The sequence below is a fragment of the Cibotium barometz genome, chromosome 40 (assembly GCF_041138505.1).
Source record: "Cibotium barometz isolate CiBa-2024 chromosome 40, ASM4113850v1, whole genome shotgun sequence".
NCBI classification, from domain to species: domain Eukaryota; kingdom Viridiplantae; phylum Streptophyta; class Polypodiopsida; order Cyatheales; family Cibotiaceae; genus Cibotium; species Cibotium barometz.
In genome coordinates, this window is record NC_141085.1 from 13,638,077 (window position 1) to 13,661,213 (window position 23,137).

Here is a 23,137-nt window from a genome sequence, read left to right on the forward strand (position 1 = left end):
TACATGTGAAATAGGCGCCTCCTTCATGAGGAAAATTCTCCCATTGAGGTGTCAAAAATGCATCATTTCTCTAAATATCTCTTCTTTTTTAACTAATATCCTTGTCCTTTGTCCTTAGTCAACTCTTCATATCTTATGTGAGTATTTACTCATTTTTGAGAAAAATTTTCTTTATTTCTTTAATTTATCTCCTCCCTACATTTGGATGAATCTGATTGGCCCCTCAAAACCTTAATTTAAAATTTTTCAAAAATCTGGACCCTTAGGATAAGGCCTTTTGAACAGATTATAATTGATTTCTAATGCACCTTCTGAAAATCTTTTTGAACTTCTGTTTCAGGGAAATTTATTTTAATAAGAAGAGATATTTTTCATCCAAAAATATCTAAAAATTGAATAACCTCTCTAGAATATTTTCTCTCTCTAGGTCAAAACAAGGTAAAACAGGATCTTTCTTTTATTTCAGAGAGGGAAATAATTATAAGATTAGAAGGGGAGGTTCTTACAGCTGTACACCTCAAAAGCCGGACAGAGGAATCTTACATCCTACTCCACTTAAAAAACGCGAGATGTCCTCATCTCGCAAAATTAGAGGAGAACTCTTTTCCTTAAGATCCAACTGATTCTGGGGTTCCTTATAGTCTCGTGAACCCAACAAAATCCTGGGATAAAGATCCCTTATATAAAATTCATCATCAGATAATAATTCACTCAGATCGTAACATTCAAATCTTTATCACAATAATGGTCTATTAAACCAAAATTTCTATTTGAACAGTCTTTCATGAAAATTTTTAATTTTACAGATTTTTAATTTGACACCCCTTATTAACTTGATCCACTGGGTCAAGTGTTAACAACAGCAATCTGCCAACACAATCCACTAATCTCATAGTGATTTACTGAAGTCATTAACGTCATTCCAGCTATGAACATTATCATAGGGACTCGTTCCATTCATCCTCATTGTGATTTTGCTTAGTTTATTACATTTCAACCAAAATTCAGGGATCTTCATTTTTCAATCAGAATCCAAATCAACTCATCAGTTCTCAACCAGAATTTAAAATCATATCAACCACATTCGAATTCATCATCTCGATAGTATTAATGCTTATAATTTGAAGTCTTAGATTTACTCGTATATACTGCTAGTAAAGAGCTGCAGTTATACCCTTGGTATATACGGGTAGTCACGGTCCTTGGAACTATAAGGTAAATACCATCATGTCTAGGCCTCAAGCAAGTCAGGGATTCCATAAAATTACGGTACTTCCATCTGAAAACCCAATTACCAATTTACGAATTTCAGTTTGAATATCAATTTGTATGAATTTTATCACACAATTACAACCTTTTACTGCTTCTTCATAAATTTTTGACATTTTTGGCTTCTCGCTTGATCCTCAGTAGCCAATTTGCTCTGATACCAGCTGTAAGATTCCTATCCCCACCGCGCAACGAATTCAGGGGTGCTAGCAGTAGCGGAAGTAGCACTTCTTGCATGGGACAGGGTCCCACACGCGGGGCCTCGCCCACCACGGATATCCGGACAAGAGACTAATCCATCGGTTCTTCCAAATCCGAATCCGAAAAAACTTCTCTTGTCCGGAAAGCACGGGTGATTCCTCCAGGATAACTTCTCTCTAACGTAGTCAAAAGCCTGAACTAACTGAGCTGATTTGGCCGAACCCATAAGTCTCATAGTCAGATCAGGGAGGAAAAGATTGTACTTGGATCATAGAGACCAACGCTTTTTTCCTCATTGAGAGGCACAACCGTTGATTCTTTTCCATAGAACAATTTTTATCTAAGATTTACCTCATCTATCGTACTATACAAAATTTGAGTCTCGTTTTACGGATCCATCAGTCCAGCCTAACCCCATCCAGCCCCATGGGTTAGCCAACCGCCCAACCACTGTAGTGATGGGATCCAATTAGAAATTTGGTTGGGTTTTATCCCGGGTACCAGGGAAAAGAGTTCCCAGACTCTCTAGCCGGATATTCATGTAAACATAAAACTAGTCACACCACTTACACACCCAATATGAACTTGTCTTTTTCACAGATTTAACAATCTTTAAAACAATCATTTAATGAAACCATAGTGTCACTGATCATAATCCTTTAATTATCTAGTTGAATCCTTATTTCCAAACATTCCTTCATCGGTGTACCTATGGCATCATTGGCAACCAGAACGCTCACCATCTGTTCACTCAGGGGTCTTTTCGATAGTTCCTAGCTCATAGTAACTGACAATATATTCTCATATCAAAATGGAATCTCTATTTTAAAGATCAGCAAGATCAACTAACGGATCCATATAAAAGAGTCATGGACTCATCCGTTGGACTTGCAAGGTCAACCAACCAGATCCATGCTCGAATTTAGAAAACAACTTACTTCTTGTTCCAAAATCTTCCTCGACGTACGTGTGGGTATCTTCGGCGACCCAGAGCCTGAGCACCGTATGGTCAGCACCCTCTAGGATCCTTCGCTCGTCGTCGCTCGTCGCAGGTCACCTAGCGCTTCACTCATAGGCACTGCTTCCTTGGTTCCTCATCCACTATACCGGAAGCTCACCATTTAAATCAAACCGAGGCTGGTCAAGACCTCGATCGATCTTGCTACACGATATGTCCTCCAATGACTCTCCGTCATCTCAACAGTTGCAACTTTAACAGATAGGTCTCCACGATCTCATTCACAAGACGGTCAAAATGCTTCCCCAGCATTCTTGACATAAAACAGTCATTTAAAAACAGATTTCACATAGAAATACAGTTCCAATAATATTTCCATCTTTTCTCATTACTTTACATCCTTTCACATTCTTTTCTCATCTTCTCACAATTCTATTTTCTTCATCGATCCCTATCACATCACATCATTCCCACATCAAATCATATCCAATCGCATCAGTCCCACATCAAATCACATCCAATCGCATCATCCACGCATCAGTCCACATCATCCATACATGCGTCCACATCATCCACATCAATCCACATCATCCATACATCAATAAGACTTGCCAGTACTTTCATGTTGATATTTGATCCACCATGCTACACAAGAATGTTTGTGCCTATGTAAACACTCTTGAACAGTATGCACATAAGAAATATCATTTCTTTATGGTGTGAGGACAAGAAGAATGTTATATCCATAATCTTCGAAAAGTGTATAGGCCAGATAAGCCTACTGTTGAGGCTATGTTTAAACCTTTACTCGAGGTTTGGAATTAGTGCCAAGATATTTGCAATAAGAAGAATACATTGCTTATTGATGATAGACCTTTCAAGGGATGTGTTAATCCAAAAGACAACTGTCTCTTCCCTGAAAGTTTTCAAGGAGGACATGACTACGTACTGTGCAATGACCTTCTACCCTACCTTTTAAATCTAAATAATACAAATGATATTAAGTCTATTATTTTGCTTAATCGGCTAGGTCAATCTCCTATCACACATCACATCTATTTACCTCTCATCCTCATCACATCTATTCTCATCACATCCATTCTCTATTCATTCCTATCTATCTGATTCGCATCCTATATTCTTATCACACCTATTTACCTCTCATTCTCATCACTTCTATCCCCATCACATCCATTCTCTATTCATTCTTATCTATCTGATTCATAACACATATCATCACATCTATCTACCCCTCATTCTCATTATTTCTATTCTCATCACATCCATTCTCTATTCATTCTCATCTATCTGAATCATCACATATCATCACACCTATTTACCTCTCATTCTCATTACTTCTATTCTCATCACATCCATTTATAGAATATAAGAGAATTCTTATTTTTGATATAAAGATTCTTTACACATCTATTTATGCATAAGAAGAACTTCAGTGAAAAATAACACTTTTATAAAAACCCGTTTATCCATCTAATTATGTATAAATTCAATTTTAAGGAGAATAACACTTTCGAAATAAAAATAAATCTTTTATGCATAAATTTAATTTTAATGAGAATAACTCTTTTGAAAAAAAAATTCTTTATGTATCCTTTTATGCATAAAATCAAAATTGATGAGAATAACTCTTTAGAAATAAAAATAAATTTCTTTATGCATCTTTTTATGCATAAAATCAAAATTGATGAGAATAACTCTTTAGAAATAAAAATAAATTTCTTTATGCATCTTTCTATGCATAAAATCAAAATTTGATGATAATAACGCTTTTATAATAAAAAAATTCTTTTATGCATCTATTTATACATAAATTCAATTTTAATGAAAGTAACTCTTTTATAATTAAAAAAATCTTTTATGCATAAAAATCAATTTTGATGAAAGTAACACTTTTATAATCAAAATATTCCCAATATGCATCTTTTTATGCATAGAAATTAATTTTATTGAAAATAACACTTTTATAATAAAAATATTTCTACTATGCATTTTTCTATGCCTAGAATAAAAATAACACTTTTAGAATACACAAACGGTGGGGATTACTCTTTTTGAATAATAAAAGATAAAACTTATTTCACAAAATTTAAGAAAATTTTGCCATAACCTCCTTTGTATGGCTGACCATTTTTTAAATTTTTCTATCCTTAAGTTACTTAAAAATTATCCCCAAATGGTTTAAAGCATTCTAAACTAATCAAATTTTACTTTTAAAATAGAAATAATATAAAAAGTTTAATTCCAATAATTAGATTACTTATCTAGGATAAAGAAAGACTGAATTTAAGAAGAGAGGGGGAAAGCCTTTCCAACAAGGCATAGCATCATTTTACATTTTAAACAAAATAAAAATTAAAAAACCATTAAAAAGAATAAGAAAAAGTAGGATTTCTAGCTTACATGATAATTATAAGATTAGAAGGAGAGGCTCTTACACCTGCACACCTCAAAAGCCGGAGGGAGGAATCTTACACATTCCGGATAATCCGAGAAGTGTGCATGTTCCAATCAATATCTGGCTAGAAACCACTGAATTTCCAGAATTATGTCTGCTCCTACGAGAGAGGCAACCATAAAATCTCACACAAATTCTCTGTCCTGAATCACTAATTTAGTACCTTGAGCTTCAAACTTGATGCTCATCGTCATTCCTGTGTTAAATCTCTCAACTTTCTTGTCTACCAAAGTAAGGACAAAACAGGTTCACTGAGTGGCCTATTCCGTGACCGCATCCTCCGTGTTGCCGCTATCAAACAAGACAACGACTCTCTGGCCACCTATGTAGCCAAAGTTCTTGAGCAATTTGTTGTGCTCATACTCCTAGTCTTGGGTGCCCTTCTACTTATCTTCAAGCTCTCGGCTAACGATTGCACCAACCAAAGCACTAGGATCTGAAGAACTAGAGACAGTTGTTGGAGTCATTGTGGAAGCTGGGCTCACCACATAAGCCGTGAAGGCTGGGGTGGTTGTCTGTGGAGTGGTAGTCTTCTTTGGACAATCCTTATACGTGTGTCCTTTTGTGTGACAAAAGGAACATCTACCTTCCTCCGTGTACTAAGCTGTCTCCTCAGCACTCAATTTTCCACCGATCTTGCCTGCCTGAGCTTTCTAGTCTGGAGTAAGCTTGGGCGTGTTAGGCGAGTTCTTGGAGCCAGAGGCTCTCGTGCTCTGTCCTGAGGAAGCCCCCGTCTAGTTCTGGCCTTTTTCCATCGAGGCGATTACCTATAGTTGGTCACACTCGTCCAAGATCTATGGGTCTGTTGGATTTCGAGATTAGTTTCTTGACAGAGACACATTGACACAGGGCTAGAGGGCAGACTTGGGCTTTCCGCCATTATACTTCATTTCAGCACTTTGCACAAGTGAGAGTGCAAAGATGGCTGGCCTAAACATATACACCTCCCACTGGATTTGTGTATCAAGACCATAAAGAAATTGCCCTTTCTTGTTCTTGTCAGATATGCCCAATTGCAAACATAAGTTCGAAATCTTATTGACAAACTGTAGGACTGGTTGCGCATTTTGATGCACCCTCCTAAACTCGTCTTCGAGTCGCTGAAGGTAATGGGGCAATAGAAACTGCTACTTAAGGTCAAGGAAAAACTCGTCCCAAACATAAGCCGTCACACCTAATACGGTGTGGGCATAAGCCCACTGGGTCCACCAAGGAATGGCCTCACCTTCCAAGTACCAACTAGCCAAGATCACTCTTTTAGTATCATTTTTTCTCATAGCAGCAAAATAAGCTTCAAATTGATGCAACTAGGAATAAAGAGTTGTGGGGTTGAGTTTACCATTATACTTACTAAATTCATTTTCTTAGGAAAATGAGTCGACGAAGCCGTTGGTGTCATTCTCTAATCTAAAGCTGCAAGATATCCTTCGTGTTCCACGCGTTGCCTAGTGTCGTCTTGTGGAGCAACACGGGCTGTTGACGCACGGTCTTCTATCATTCGAATCTCCATTGCTTGCATCTGCAACTCGAGTGTCGAACTTGATTACAGTCATAACCCTTCAAAAGGGTCATTCCGTAGAGGATCTGTTGTCGAGATTTCAAAAATGGAAGGAGAGAGAGGAGGAGACGGAGAAAAGGGGTTGGAAAACAAGTTCGCTCTTCCAGGGCCAAGATCTGCGCCTTCTGCTCTTCCAAATTGGTGCTCTAGTCTGTGATCGCTCGAATCATCTGCTGGAACATATCCTGCACACTCATGTATGCTGCCCCCGAAGGACTGCCTCGTGCACTTTGTTTCGAAGTTCGTCGTTCTCTCTCTTCGTCGAAGCTCGCCGCAACAGGAAAATGCACTTCCTTTCTGGAGCGCAATCTCACCATCCACTACGCGTGTGGGAGACTTCCAGAGGCTAAAAACCAAGCGTCCTTCTAGGGACAGGAGTCACACCGAAAGGGGTGGTCCGCCGGAGTCTAGAAACCTACCACACAAGCAAGGAAAAAAAAATCTTTCTTTTTTTCTCGTTTTCTGGCTGAATCTTCACACTTGAAGAAGGCTCTGATACCAATGTAACACGCAAAGACTCGGTGGAAGAATCAGTAACTTCAATGCTCAGAATTCAGCAATCATTTACGACGAATATAATGCACAACATACAAGAAGATGTGCAGAAAATAGAGAGAGAGAGAGAGAGAGAGAGAGAGAGAGAGAGAGAGAGAGAGAGAGAGAGAGAGAGAGAGAGAGAGAGAGAAGAGAAATAAAGAAAGAAAGATTTTATTAACGTCTTCCAAAAGACCGAACTCGGGCTATGAGACAAATCGGAGTACCTGTATGGAGTATCCTCTGTCATCCCAACAAAATGAAAAAGTACTGAACAAAAAAAAAGCTGAATCTGGGTGTGCAGGGGATGGAGCTCTACTACTAGGAGAGAGAGAGAGAGAGAGAGAGAGAGAGAGAGAGAGAGAGAGAGAGAGAGAGAGAGAGAGAGAGAGAGAGAGAGAGAGAGGGAGAAAACACAATATTGGGTCCCGAATACCCTCTGTAGGGCCCCCACCACGGCCCCTGTAGACACTCCTCTCATGCTCTCTGAACCTGGTAAGTCGGTCTTGAGCTGGCTTTGTAAAAGGGTGCTAATCTCCCAAAGTCCTAAGTCGAGCGTGGCCACCTCTCCTAGTCTAAAAGTGAGGGACTCCCAAATCTCCTGGACTCTCTTGGTGATCTCAGGGTCTTAGACCAAGCTGTCAAGGATTCGGACATTTTGGTCTCCAAGCAACCTCCAGGAGAAGTAGTACCCATACAACTGTATCTCTGTACCAGCCTCATAGAAAAGTCTATAATCAACTGTGGACTTTATGTACCTGAGGATTCGTCTAGCCGCATCCAAGTGTGGCTTCCTAGGGGCCTGCATAAACTGACTCACAAGTCCAACAGCATAGCTCAAGTCTAGCCTTGTAATGGTCATGTAGATCAAACTATCCACTATGCGCCTATATGTAGTGGGGTCCTCCAAAAGCTCACCTGTATCTGTGGAAAGCTTTGTGTTCTGCTCCAATGACACTGAAATAGGCTTACAGCCTGTTATACCATACTTGGACAACATGTCCAAGCCATACTGCCTCTAGAATAGCAAAATGCCATGAGGTGATCTCACCACCTCTATGCCTAAGAAATACCGTAGCTCACCCAAATCCTTCATCGCAAACTTCTGCTTCAAAAGCATCCTGACATCATAATTAAGTCATCCACATAGATGACTAATAGCATGATCCCTCTATCTGTCTTTTTCACAGATAGTGAAAAATCTGCATTGGATATATGAAATCCAATGGTAACAAGATACTCCCCGATCTTGTTTGACCATGCTCTGGGTGCCTGCTTCAAGCCATACAAGGCTTTGTGTAACCTGCATACAAAATCTGGATGTGCATCACTCTCATAACCTGGTGGCTGCATCATGTACACTTCTTCTTGCAAATCACCATGCAAGAAAGCATTCGTTACATCCATTTGATGTAAAGACCAACCCTTCACTGCAGCCATAGCAATGACAGCTCTCACGGTTGCCATTCTTGCAACCGGACTGAATGTCTCCTCATAGTCTATGCCATAAGTCTGCGCATAGCCCTTGGCAACCAATCTTGCCTTGTACCTGCTCAATGAACCATCAGCATTGTGCTTGACTTTATACACCCACTTACATCCAATTGCCTTCTTTTCCTTAGGCAAAGGCACTAACTCCCATGTTGCATTTGCATCCAATGCTGCCATCTCCTCATCCATGGCATCTTCCTATTTCTTACTTCCAATTGACTGCTCAAAGCAAGTGGACTCAACCTCCTGTATTGCTTTTACCATGTAAGCAATGATGGACTGTATATCCATCATAACTCAACCTGTCTCAATAGGGTATCTAACCCTCGTAGACCTGCGTACACCTGGATCACTTCCAGGTGTTCTCAAAACAGCCCTGGTTCTCCTTACACTAGGAGTAACCACATACGGAATGCCAAGCTCCTCATCAAGGCTCTCCTCAGAGCTACTAGAGTCACCATCCACATACGAATGACCTGCTGACAGATCAGGCACAAAAGGTTGATCTACCTTTTTCTTCCCTTTCCGTGATGTGATACATGTGTACCTGCATCATTCCTCAACCTGCCTGACCATGGGCTAACATTGGATCCACTGCCGAGAACTCCCCAGGTCCGCTCAGCACCTGTAATTGCTGCTCTACATGTGGTGCAACATCTGCATCTTTTGTTGCCTTCACTACTGGTGCATACTAGCTACTCATCTCATCGAAGACATCTCTGCTTACTCGCATCTCACGAGTGGTAGGGTTATAGCATCTATAACCTTTTTGCTCCATAGCATAACCAATGAAGATGCGTTTGTCTGCCTTTGGATCCAACTTTGTTCTCACTTCATCAGGAACATGTACATATACAATACACCCAAACACTTTCAAGTGAGATACATCCGGTCTTATGCCTGTAAACTTCTATTCACGAGTCATACCATGAACAACTGCAGTGAGTGTCCTGTTGATAATGTACACAGCAGTTGCTACTGCTTCTGCCCAAAATTAATGTGGCATATTCTTTTCAGCCATCAAGGCATGTGCGACTTCTGCATTGTGCCTGTTTTTCCTTTTTGTAATACCATTTTGTTGCGGAGTGTACCTGCACGTAAACTACCTCTTGATTCTCTGCTTTCTCAAAAAATCGCTGAACTAATTGGGGAGATTCTCCCCCACCATCTGATCTTAGGCATCGTAAACTATCTCTTGATTCCTTGCTTTCTCAAAAAATCGTTGAACTCATTGGGGAGATATTCTCTCCCACCATTTGATCTTAGGCATTTTATTTACATGCCTTTTTCCTTCTTGACCAAGGCTTTAAATCTCTGAAAGTGAGCAAACACCTCACTTTTCTCCTTCATGAAATAAACCCACACTTTTCTAGTGTGGTCATCAATGAATACCTGCAACCTGCAATTGTTGCAGTCTTGGTCGGTCCCATACATCTGAATGTATGACATCCAATGGCCTTGCACTGACATGCTTTTCATGTGGGAAAGCATGTTTGGCCTGCTTACCAAGTTGGCATGCTTCACACACCTTATGCATATCGTCAACCTTAAACTTTGGTAAACCTGCAACAATATTTTGGGCCTGCATAGACTTCAGTTGCTGTATATTTACATGACCAATGCGCTTGTGCCATATGTCAATATCTGCAATGACACCTATTCCATGCGCAAACATGGCTACCTTTATCTCAGGCATGTTCACATCCAAAGTAAACATCCTGTCATTTCTATTATCCTTTGCAACCAAGCGACACTTATTTTTGAAGTCTTCTACAAAACATCCTTGAGGATTAAACCTCACTTACAGACCCCGCTCAACCATCTGTCCAACAGAAACCAGGTTCTTTGTAATATTCGAAGCATGAAGTACATCAGCCAAGTACTTCATTTTGCCATCTTGCATAGACAATGGCACTTTACCAACATGCGCAATGGGATGCATAGTATCATCACTTGTTTCTACATAACCTGGTTTTTTCATTTTCTGCATATCTCTACACCACTCAGTATGACTGGTCAAGTGGTTAGAGGCGCCAGAATCCACATACCATATATCTTGAGATCTTGACACATCTCTTGTTATGGAACTAAGCATGTGCTGCATCACAAACAACTGCTCACTTTTGTCATCACCTCCATGTTTACTAGATGATGCATAATTGCCTTGCTGCAACTTTCCACTTTTAATGTCATTCTCTTTTTTGTAGCAGTCCTTTGCCATGTGTCCTGGTTTGCCACACTAATAGCACTCTATGCTATTTGCATTTTGATTTCTTTGCCAACCATGTGAGGGCTTTCTAGTCTATTAAGACATGATTAAAATTGAATACAAGAACTAAAGATAATTATAGAGCGGAAAGCTGAGTTGTTTGCATTGAGACACAAGGCCTTGTTAAATAGGACCCGAAGAGGTACAAATGAAGACACATCCGTGTGACGAAAGGGTGTGACTCTTAAATGAATAGTTATGTCTTTTGGACGTTGTCCTTTAATCAATAGATGTGTCCCTTTGAAGAGAAGTGTCCTTTTTGTTGATAATGACCCATGTGACAAGGTGTGACCCTTCACACTGGTGTCCTTTCAATGATTAAGAGTAATTAAGGATAATTAAGGATAATTAAGTCACAATCGTGACATTCCCTCCTACTTAAAATAAGATCCATGGTTATATAAGTGACTGTTGTTGGCGAAAGAACTCTTGAAGTAATTCTAGGTACTGTTGTAGATCTTCGTCACTTTGTTAAGTTGAATCTGAATCATCGAAGTCTTTCCATTGTTCTAAGAATTCTGTAATAATCTTCTGCCGAGTTTCTTTCTGCCGTACATCAAGAATATTTTATGGGATTAAGATCATATGCTCATCTTCAATCTCTGGAACATAATCTGAAATATCTGGAATAGGAGAATCTCCTTGTACAAACTTCTTGATCCATGATATGTGAAAAGTCGGATGAATCTTTTCCCAAGAAAGCGGTGACTCCAACTTATAACTCAAAGGAAAATTCTTCTTAATAATCTGAAAAGGACCATAGTAACGTGGTCGCAACTTTGAAAAAATTGATTTCACTGGTTTATATCGATGAGGAGCCATGAACAAAAGAACCATGTCACCTTCTTTGAATTCATCATGTCGGCGGCGATGTCGGTTAGATGCTTGATAATGTTCTTGAACTCGAATCATCTAATCTCGAACTTGAAGAAGAACATCTTGCATTTCTTGAACTAACTCATCTGCTAATGCCACCTTGTGTTGAAGAACAAAGTTTGATGGCATAACTGGTGTATGACATAAGCGGCTTGAAAAGGACTCATTCCTATTACTGTGTGATGAGAATTATTGTAAGCAAATTCCATCAATGGTAGATAATCTTCCCAAGATGCTAAGCGAGACTGAATATAATGTCGAAGCATCTCTTCAAGAATTTGATTAACTCTTTCAGTTTGGCCATCTGTCTGTGGATGATAGGTTGAACTGAACAATAAATTTGTGCCAAGTGACTTCAAAAGTGAAGTCCAAAAATGTCCTCTAAACTTAGGATCTCGATATGAAATAATGGACTTTGGCAACCCATGTATCTTGAAAACGTACTGAAGAAATAATGACGAAGCTTGAGCTGTCTTCTTGCATGGTATAAAATGTGCCATCTTGGACAATCTGCCGACCACCACCATTATCTGTGTATTACCTTTTGAAGAACGAGGTAAAGATATAATGAAATCCATACTGATACTTTCCCAACGTTCATTTGGTACTGGAAGTGGTTGTAGAAGACTAGCTGGACCTTGTCTACTGGCTTTCATTTGTTGACAAGAAAAACATGCTGTAACAAACTTTATAACATCTTGCTTCATTTGAGGCAAATAATAAGAAGTTGTCAGCAACCGATATGTCTTGTTGATACCAGGATGAGCTGCATAAGGAACCTCATGATGTTCCTTTACCAAGAGTTTACGCATACTTGTGTTATGAGGGACACAAATGCAATCCTAATAATATAATAAGCCATGGACAAGAGAATAAGCTGCATAAATCTTCAAATCAGAAGGACTACAGTGTGGAGTCGTAATCACTCGAAAAGCATTTGCAAAATCTTGATCGTCTGCATAATGATCCACAAAAGCTGCTGGAATGTCGATTTGAACTGTAGAAATTGCCATTGCTAAGGCTTGAGGCATTTGGCTAAGAGCATCGGCAACCACATTGGAAAGGCCAGGAACATATTCAATAGTCATATGGAAGTTTGCCAGATACTCCACCCATCTGCCTTGTTGTGCATTCATAACTGGTTGGGTGAAAATATACTTTAAGGAATGATGATTTGTCTTCACAACAGAATCTACTCCCAAAAGATAATGTTTCCATGCTCGATAAGCATGAACAATTGCCAAGAATTCCTTATCATACACTGGATAACGTTTTTGAATTGCTGAATGCTTATGACTGTCAAAGGCAATGGCTCGGCCTTGTTGCATGAGAACTGCGCCAGTTGCAAGATCAGAAGCATCTGTCATAACTTCAAAAGGAAGACTAGGGTCTGCAAGTACCAGAGTTGTTATCAATGCCACCTTTAGCTTATCAAAGGCATGAGAAGCATCATCTGTTCCATCGGAAAGCAGGTGCTCATTTCAAAACCTCTGTCAAAGGTGTTGCAATTTCTGAAAACTTAAAGACCTTCGTGTGATAAAAATTGGCAAGACCCAAGAATGATCTGACATCATGGATATTTTGTGGTGTGAGTCAATCCTGAATAACTCGTATCTTCTTAGGATCAACAGAAATGCCTTCAGCTGAAATGATGTGCCCGAGGTACTCTAGTGATGCCTTGAAAATTCACTCTTTTCTGGTTTGACCAAAAGTGCATTATCTCATAAAACCTGGAAAACTGGCTTTTTGTGCTCATCGATTGAAGCACTAAATACCAGAATATCATCCAGATAAATAATCACGAACTTGTCCAGAAATGGTCGAAAGATGTCATTCATGAGACTCATAAAAGTTGCCGGGGCATTGGTTAACCCGAAAGGCATGACCAAATACTCATAATGTCCATACTTCGTGCGGAAGGTAGTATTGTGCTTATTACCTTCATGAATACGGATCTGATGATATCCGTACTTTGGCATGAAGCAACTGATCAAATACTTCATCAATTCGAGGAAGAGGATATTTATTTTTGATGGTCAGTTTGTTGAAGGCATGATAATCAATGCAAAGTCGCATTGACTTATCTTTCTTTTTTACGAGCAAAACTGGTGTACCAAAAGGACTCTGACTAGGATGAATATGACCCTTGTCCAAGAGTTCCATAAACTGGCGTTGAATTTCTTGGGATTCAGCAAAAGAGACCCGATATACGGAGCACGAGTTGGTGGCGAATTGCCAGGAAGTAAACCAATCAGATGATCCACAAGACGTCGAGGAGGCAAAACTGGAGGTAGTTCTGCAAGAAACAAATCCAAATGCGGGGCAAAGAAGGGTTGAGCCAAATATGCCACTTTGGAGTTCTGGTCAAGCACCGTCTCCGTAGCAGAGAAATACCATTGAGATTTTTGAAGAGCAATCAGCCTTACGAACCCACCGCTTTGCCTATAATGCAAACAAGGTTGGTGTGGAGGGTTGATTGCGAACACCTTGAAGATCGATGTCCATACCATCTTTGGCAAACTGTAAAGTGTGGCTGCGAAAACTGATGATAGGATCATACTGATATAGCCATTGTTGACCCAAGATCATATCGTATTGGGACAAAGGCATAACCTCAAAATCCATCTTATCACGGTATTGGTGAATGCGAAAGGAAAGTCGAGGAGCAGTCGTATTGCAATTAAAACCCGATCCATCTGCCAACTCAATCTCATAAGTGTGGGTACTGCGAGTGGTGTGTATCTTCAAGCGTTGCTCCATAGTTGTGGCCACAAAATTGTGAGAACATCCGCTGTCAATTAGGATGGTAATGGGACAGCCAGAAATAGAGCCAATTAGTGTCAATACGTGAGTAGACACAGAGGCTGGAATTGGAGAGGTAGGATGTGTTTGAGCCACTGATGTAATAATGCAAGCTTGCGCATGCTGGGATATAACCATAACACGCTTGCTTTTGGAAGTTTCTGCAGATTGGACCTGAGACTTGTCTTCGGAGGTGGAAGGTTCGACATTGGAGTTGCGCCGATTACTGGATCGTTTAGGGCATTCGAACCATCGGTGGTCTCCGGAACAAATGGTGCAGAGACCTGTCTTCTATTGATTGGTAGTAGTAGTAGATTGCTTTGGGTTTCGTGAATGGTCGCGTCCAGAGTTACGACCACGGTCTGATCCTCGTGGTTGATAAGATTGTTAGTGCCATGGTCGGTCAGAAAAGGACCCCTCTCGTTTGTCGAGGCTTCTAGAAGGAGTGCTGCTGCTGTTGCTGCTGAGAACTAGAGCGAGGTTGAGAACCGCCAAAGGATTTAGAACCATCACGAACAAATTTGTTGCCGTTTGCCGAAAGTAGAAGAGCCTGGGCAACCTTGTGACGAAGATCCCCATTGTGTGGCCGGGATGTTGGCTATGCGTTCAGCATAGCGAATAGCAGCTACAAGGTTGACTGGGTCATATTTGTGAAGATCGATGCGCAACGTGGGAGTAAGTCCCTCGACAAAAGCGTGTAGCTTGTCTTCTGGGGACAATGTGGAAATCTCCAGTACCAAGCTGGTAAACTGCGAGATATAAGAGGCCAATGATCCAGTTTGGGTCAAATGGCATAAGCAAGATTGTGCTTGAAAATCTGCATTGGCAGGGAAAAAACTGCTTACGGATGACACACTCGAATTTGTCCCACGTGTTGACGGTCTTCCCATCAGATAGTCGCCGTTGCCACCATAAAAATTGTAGGCACATGCTCACTTATGGTACTGCTATGTGTGAACAAGGCTTAACCAAGGGCACTTTTTCCCATGTGGTTTTTCCCCTTGGACATCAAGTGTGAAAGGACACTCTAACATATAATATTTTGTACTTCTATATTATATGGATGTGGCACACATGCAAGGATTGACTTGCATTTTGTGGATACCACACTTTTGGCTCTCCCTCTCTCTCTCTCTCTCTCATTTACGTGTGTGAGCTTCTCTACCCTGCACCTAACCCTAATGTGCAAGTTTGTGTGTGTGAGTGTGTGAGTCCAACACCCAACAATTGGTATCAGAGCTGGGAGCTGGGAGCTGGCCTTGGTATTCTGCCTGTGGAGAAGCAGCACCTGCGAATTTCCGTCGATTTTGTCCGTCGTCGCTGTGGATTTCCGTCGAGGGACCGCCTTTCGTCCGCCAGACTTGGTCGACTCTGCCGCCTAGAACCGGCGGCACTAGTGGGGAGCCCACTGCCGCCGCCCAGCCCGCGGGCGGCACCGCCCTCTCCAGCCGGCGGCGACAGTGCTGCACGAAGCGCTCCGCCCGTCAGCGCTCCGTTCCAGCCGCCCAGAGCCACGCTCGCCGTTTCAACCACAGCCGCCCTCGCTATTCCGTTAACGGCTGCTCAGACTCCCGTCCAAGGCTCATGACTGCCGTCCTGGTCGGGTCGCCGTCGTCGTCGTCGCTGCTCACGACTGCAGCCTGTTCGAGTCGTGGTGCAGCTACGCGTGTTTGCGCTCGCCCTGCACCTACCGCTCTTCGCGCCCAGCGCCCGCCTCTGCCTGGCCCGACACCCCGCCTCTGCTCTGCCTCGTACCTGGGCCCCGTTTGTAGCTCTGTGCGCTCCAGCTCCACCTCCCCGTTGACCCTGTGCTACAACGCCTCCGCCTGCTCGCCCTGCGCCTACCACCTCCGCCTGCTCTGTGCTCTGTGCTCCTCCTCGACAACATCTGCACGCCTGGCTGCAGGCCCCTCAACTGCCTGCTCCAAGCCTAGCACCTGCTTTCTCACACGTGCTGCCCTTGCCTAAAGGTATTCACTGTACACATTTTTGTTCAAACACAAATACAAATTTTGAAGCCATTTCAGTGCAGGTCACCTACAATTTTGCAGACACTGTAGTGCATGTGGTGAAAATATGCAGATTTTGTACACTTCTGTGCAGGTCAGATTCAAAGGAAGGTTGCAGGTGCAATTTGGGGAATTTCTCAATTTGAGGCAAAATTGAAAAAATTGCAATTTGGGGGTTTTCAAAATTGAGGTCAAAATCAGCAAATTGAACCTCTTTCATTTGCAGAAATTTGGGGCTTTTGTGAAAATTGGCCAATTAGATGCACATTGAAGCGATTGGAGTGCATAAAAATTAGGGATTTTCAGATTGGAGCATGTAATTGGGCATTACAGCTGTGATTTGTCGCGTATGTATACACCGTATGTATACACATTGTGTGTAATTGGACAATTTGGTGCAGGTTTACACTTGCTCTGGTTTGCAGGCATACATTTGCACAGGACATTTGGTTGCCTGGCAGTGCACATTGGTGCTTGGTTTGCTTGCAGGTATATTTTGTTGACATGGCACAGAATGCTACAGATGTATTTGGTGTGCTCACCCACCAGGAGGACAAGTTGGATAGATCTAACTACTCCCTCTGGAGTTTCATGATCCGTAATTTGCTGGTAGCCAAAGGGCTTTGGGGCATCGTGTGTGGTGATGACACACGCCCACTTACCATACAGCCAGCCACGCCTCAAAGAGCTCCTGATGTAGAACCTACTCCCACACAAGAGCAGAAGAGATGGGACTCTAGAGATGCATAGGCCATGTCATTGATAGCCCTTTTAGTGAAAAGGACTATTATTCCGCACATCCGTTCTTGCAAGACATCGAAGCTTGCATGGGACACATTGGAAGCAATGTATCAGGTACGCAACGAGGCAAGAGTTGCTACTTGAAGAGGCAATTGGATCTTCTTTCTATGGATGAGGGTGACTCCATGGCAAATCATCTCACCAAAGTGAAAGATTTGCAGGAACAATTGCTCAACATTGATGAGGTTATCCCAGACAGACAGATGGTCACCAACACTCTTCATTCTTTACCGCCTTCCTACTTGGGCTTTCACACCTCTCTCAACCTCTCAATGAGAGGTTGAGAGAGACAGATGGTCACCAACACTCTTCATTCTTTACCGCCTTCCTCCTTGGGCTTTCACACCTCCTCTCAATGAGAGGAGGTGGTGATCCCGTCACTTTTGAAGAGCTCGTGGGTTTACTCTTACAAGGAGCAAACTTATCGAGCAACCGTGGTGGAGACAAGGCATTTACAGCCAAGGATAAAGGTAAAACAAAGAGCTTTAGGCATGGAGGACAACAGTCTAGCAAGGCTGGTCATGGACAGCCCTCTTTTGGTGGTGAGAAGTCTGACAAAGGGGATGCAAACAAGCCCAAAAAGAAGGACAAATGTCACTACTGCCATAAGCCTGGACACTACATCAGTGAATGTAGGAAGCGGATTGCAAAAGAGAAAAGGAAAGAAGCAGGCAATGCAATAGCATACTCTTCTGATGACAAAGCACAGCAATCAGCTAATGTAATCCAAGAAGAGTACACTTTTTTGGTCACATGCACTAGTGGCACAAGTGCTTCAGACATTGATATGTCTTGCATTGCATCTAGCAGACAGAATGCATCATGGTATTTTGATAGTGGTGCTTCGAGCCACATCACTTCATGCAAAGATGTATTTCAGCACTTGGTTTATGCTCAGCCAATGGTGCCAATATATGTATGAAAAATGTATTGTATGTTCCAGGGATAAAGAAAAATCTGCTCTCCGTCTCAGCCATAAACGACCAAGGTTTAAAGGTTGAATTTGAAGATGGGAAGTGTTTGGTAAAAGACCCATCAAAGGGTTATGAAATAGTCACTTTTGGAACACGATACAAAGGCTTGTATAAGCTGGACAGCTATGACAAGCGTACTTATGATGCAAATACAATGGCTGCCAACACTCCTGCTATGCATGACGCAGAGCTATGGCATGCTCTTTTTGGGCATGTAAATTTTCAGAGTTTGATGCTTTTGCAAAAGCATCATATGGTTGATAATATGCCGCCTCTTGAGTCTCCACCAAGACATGTATGTGAGGGGTGTATTTTGGGAAAGATGCAACGAAAACCATTCCCCAAAGATGGAACTGTTAGAGCTAAAAGTAAATTACAACTCATACATAGTGATGTATGTGGTCCAATGCGGACACCATCCATAGGGGGGCATCTTTACTTTGTCACATTCATTGATGACTACTCTAGGTTTACTTGGCTTACCCCTTGAAAGCAAAAGCAGATGTGTTTACATGCTTTCGACACTTTGTAGCAATAATGGCTGTGTGGATGTAAAGTCCAAACACTCCGCTCAGATAGAGGTGGAGAATACATGTCAAATATATTCATGGTTTATATGCTTCAAAAGGGCATCAAACACCAATGTACTATGCCTTATACACCGCAGCAGAATGGTGTAGCTGAAAGGAAAAATAGCTCTCTCATGGAGAGGGCAAGATGCATGGTGAAAGCACAAAAGTTGCCTCACAAATTTTGGATGGAAGCTATAATGTGTGCAACTCATGTGTTGAACAGGTGTCCAACAAAAGCTTTGAAAACCATAACACCATTTGAAGCTTGGTATAGCCAAAAGCCAACAGCGGATTACATGCGTACATTTGGGTGTTTGGCATATGCACATGTGCCAGAACAACTCCGAACAAAGCTAGATGATAAATCAATTAAATGTATTTTTGTGGGCTATAGCAATGAAAGCAAAGGATACCGTCTTTATAATCCAACTACACGGAGGATTTTTGTCAGTAGAGATGTGGTATTTGCTGAAAATTCAGAACAGCCCATGTACAGCTTGTATAAAAGCAATGATACAGACATACAGGACATGTTTGATGGACTTTTACCCATTGCAATTAGGGGGGATTTAGATCAGCCAGCCCCAACACAAGAAAATCCTCATGTAGAACATGTGGAACAGCCAGCCATTCAGCCCCCTTCTATGGAAGAAGTGGAAAATCTTGTCAGGGAAGAGCAAACAGCCATAGACACAGCCAAGTCAGTGCCAAGATGGTTGCTGAAAACTTTGCAAGAAAGCAAACTTACAGCTCCACTCACAGGTAGAACAAGGGCTAGTTCCAGCCATGCTTTGAATATACATCGTGGGGAGTCTGCATTAGCAATGGGTGGTCTCTTTGATTCAGAAGAGCCTTCTTCTTATGAAGAAGCACATGAGAATGAGCATTGGTTGCAGGCTATGCAAGCTGAAATTTCTTCTATCATGAAGAACAATACATGGAATCTTATGGAATTGCCTAAAGGCAAGCATGTCATTGGAACAAAGTGGGTGTACAAAGTCAAAAGAAAGTCTGATGGTACTATTGACAGGTACAAAGCAAGACTTGTGGCTAAAGGCTACTCCCAGAAAAAGGGAATAGATTATGAAGAGACTTTTGCTCCTACTTCGAGAATGACAACGATAACATCAGTGATTGCATTGGCTGCACATAAAGGATGGAAAGTGCATCAATTGGACATCAAAATTGCATTCTTAAATGGGGATTTACAGGAGGAAGTATATGTAAATCAGCCCATTGGTTTTGTAGTTCCTGGTGAGGAACATAAAGTATGCAGGTTACACAAAGCATTGTATGGGTTAAAGCAAGCTCTAGGAGCTTGGTATGATAAGATACATGCTCATCTAACCATCCAAGGTTATGAGAATAGTCCAGCTGAAAGCACATTGTATGTGAAGAAAACTGATGCCGATATTCTCATAGTCATCTTGTATGTAGATGACATGCTCATTACAGGTACTAGCAAAGCACAAATTTCAGATTTCAAAGCTGAATTTGATGTCAGATTTGGGGCCTTCACACTACTATCTCGGCATACAGTTTATGCATACAGATGATGGCATTGTTATGCAGCAAACTAAGTACATAAAAAGTTTGCTAAAAAGGTTTCACATGGATGAATGTAAGCCCATTTCTACTCCGGTAGAACCAGGTGTACGGCTTACTATGCATGATATTGGAGAGCCTTTTGAGGCCGGCATTTACAGCCAGGCAGTGGGATGCCTCATTTACTTGTGTAACACGAGGCCAGACATATCTTTTGGGGTGTCTTTGTTGAGCAAATTCATGCACAGCCCAGGCACAAAGCATTGGCAAGCAGTCAAACGCATTTTTCGTTATCTTAAGGGTACCTTGGATCTTGGTTTGTTCTATCCTAGGGGGGGCAGCTTGCAGCTTTATGCATACAATGATTCAGATTGGGCTGGTGATTATGATACCAGGCAATCCACCAGTGGGAATTGTTTTTTTCTTGGCAGTTCATGCATATCTTGGTTGAGTAAAAAGCAACCCACTGTTGCTACATCTACTTGTGAGGCTGAGTACAGGGCAGTCTTCACAGCTACAGTAGATTGTGTATGGTTGAGGAGACTTGGCTGATCTTCGTGAGTGTCAGCAGACACCCACCACCATTCTCACTGATAGCCAGAGTGCTATGGCCGTGGCACAAAATCCAGTATTTCATGCACGTACCAAGCACATTGAGATTCATTATCACTATGTCGGAGAGAGGCTACATGCAGGGGAGATCAGTTTATCTTATTGCCCTACACAGGATAATGTTGCAAATCTATTCACAAAGGCTTTACCTCGAGAAAAGTTTGAAGCTTTCCGCAAAGCTTTGGGCTTACTCTCATACAGAGAGTGATCTGCTACCTTGTACAGGTTCACACTTCCACTACAGGGGGGATTTGTAGGCATATGCTCACTTATGGTAGTGCTATGTGTGAACAGGGCTTAACCAAGGGCACTTTTTTCCATGTGGTTTTTTCCCTTGGACATCAAGTGTGAAAGGACACACTAACATATAATATTTTGTACTTCTATATTATATGGATGTGGCACACATGCAAGGATTGACTTGCATTTTGTGGATACCACACTTTTGGCTCTCCCTCTCTCTCTCATTTCTGTGTGTGAGCTTCTCTACCTTGCACCTAACCCTAATGTGCAGGTTTGAGTGTGTGAGTGTGTGAGTCCAACACCCAACAAAAATGCATTGTCTTTTAACAAAGACGCGGCGAAGGTAATCTTTCGTGCATCGGTGAGGTCCATGGAATCGAAGTACAAGCGGAGCTTGTATATCCATTGGTCAAGTGTACGCTTATTGCGTTGGCCGGAAAAGGATTCAGGAGGTTTTATGTCTAGCTTCTTAGTTTTAGATGCTTGTAACAAGCGATAAATTACTTTTAAGTCATCGGCTTCTACCTTTGGAGGTACAATGTCGGTGTCTGGAACTGGTACGTCGATCGAGGCCGTTGAACTCGCAGGTTGAGTGTCGGGACTGCATCTACTGCATCTGTGACGTAAGAGTCTCCAAAGTCTTCTGGAGTTGACTTTGCATAGTTGCCATTTGGTTCTGCATCTCTTGCTGCCATTGGGTGAGAGCAAGTTCGTCTTTAATGATTGGTTCATCCGCCATGGTTAGGGAAGCAACTGGATTACTTTGCTGAAGCTCCTGCTGGCGTTGTTGTGCCCTAGTGAGTCATCGCCAAAAGAGCGAGTGGGTGCCATGGAGGAAGGCTGAGGCGAGGTGGTCAATGGAGGAGCAGGAATAGACCACCTGGTGTAGTGTGGTCGATCAGGAGGAGAGGGTAAGGGACTAGAACTGGGACTGGCAACTGGTGGCAAAGGAGTGGGTGTCCGAGGAGTATATGTGGGTGTGGAGGGTCGAACATTGAATTCCAAAGGGGCCTGCTCAGGGTAAGTATTAATCTCGTGGTAGACAAGAGATGCCTCTAGAATGGCGAGGCCAAGATAAGGGTGTCCCTCCAAGAAGGAACTGTAATGATGTAGGTCTCGGGGCGAGGTATATATCCTGAAAATCCACATGTCAAATTCCCGATCAACGGGATGTGGGTGTGGCAACTTGGATTCGGAAATAGGCTGGAGGAGCAGGAGCTAGCACTGGAGCAGGAGAGGTTATAGGTACGGGAGAGGGTGTGTCCTGCATATAGCTGAACTCGTATGGTCCTTAGTTTAGTTTTTTTTTTTTTGTGTTTGTACACGTGGCAATCAAGGCCTTAGAGGCATAACCCTTGGATAAGTTGATGACATGGGTTTTGCCCCTTTTTTAATTTAAAAAAAAAATCAGCAAGCAAGCGTGCGCTTCGAAACGGCAGCCGACTGGAGAAGTTTCCACGAAGAGGTGCAATTGCTCATAGGTGGGGTGCCTGACCAAGGTGCCGGCTGAAAGATAAGCCTCCTAATTGAAGGCTTTTTTTGTTTTGTCTTGCCTTTATTGAAGAGTGTCCTGCATATGGCTGGCCCAAACTTAATCAGCAAAAATTAGGAGTTGGGGACTGAATTTGATGGAGCATTCTCTCCTGTTCTTCCATACAACTCTTGCTATTCCTAATTCTAAGGTTAATTAGCTAATTTAGGGTTTTTGATTTTTAGGCTTAGGGTTAGGGTTTTTTGGATGTGGACATCCTACAGGTTGGAGCTTATTTGCTCTGATACCACTGTGAGGACTTCCTAGTCTATTAAGACATGATTAAAATTGAATACAAGAACTAAAGATAATTATAGAGCGGAAAGCTGAGTTGTTTGCATTGAGACACAAGGCCTTGTTAAATAGGATCCAAAGAGGTACAAATGAAGAGACACATCCCTGACGAAAGGGTGTGA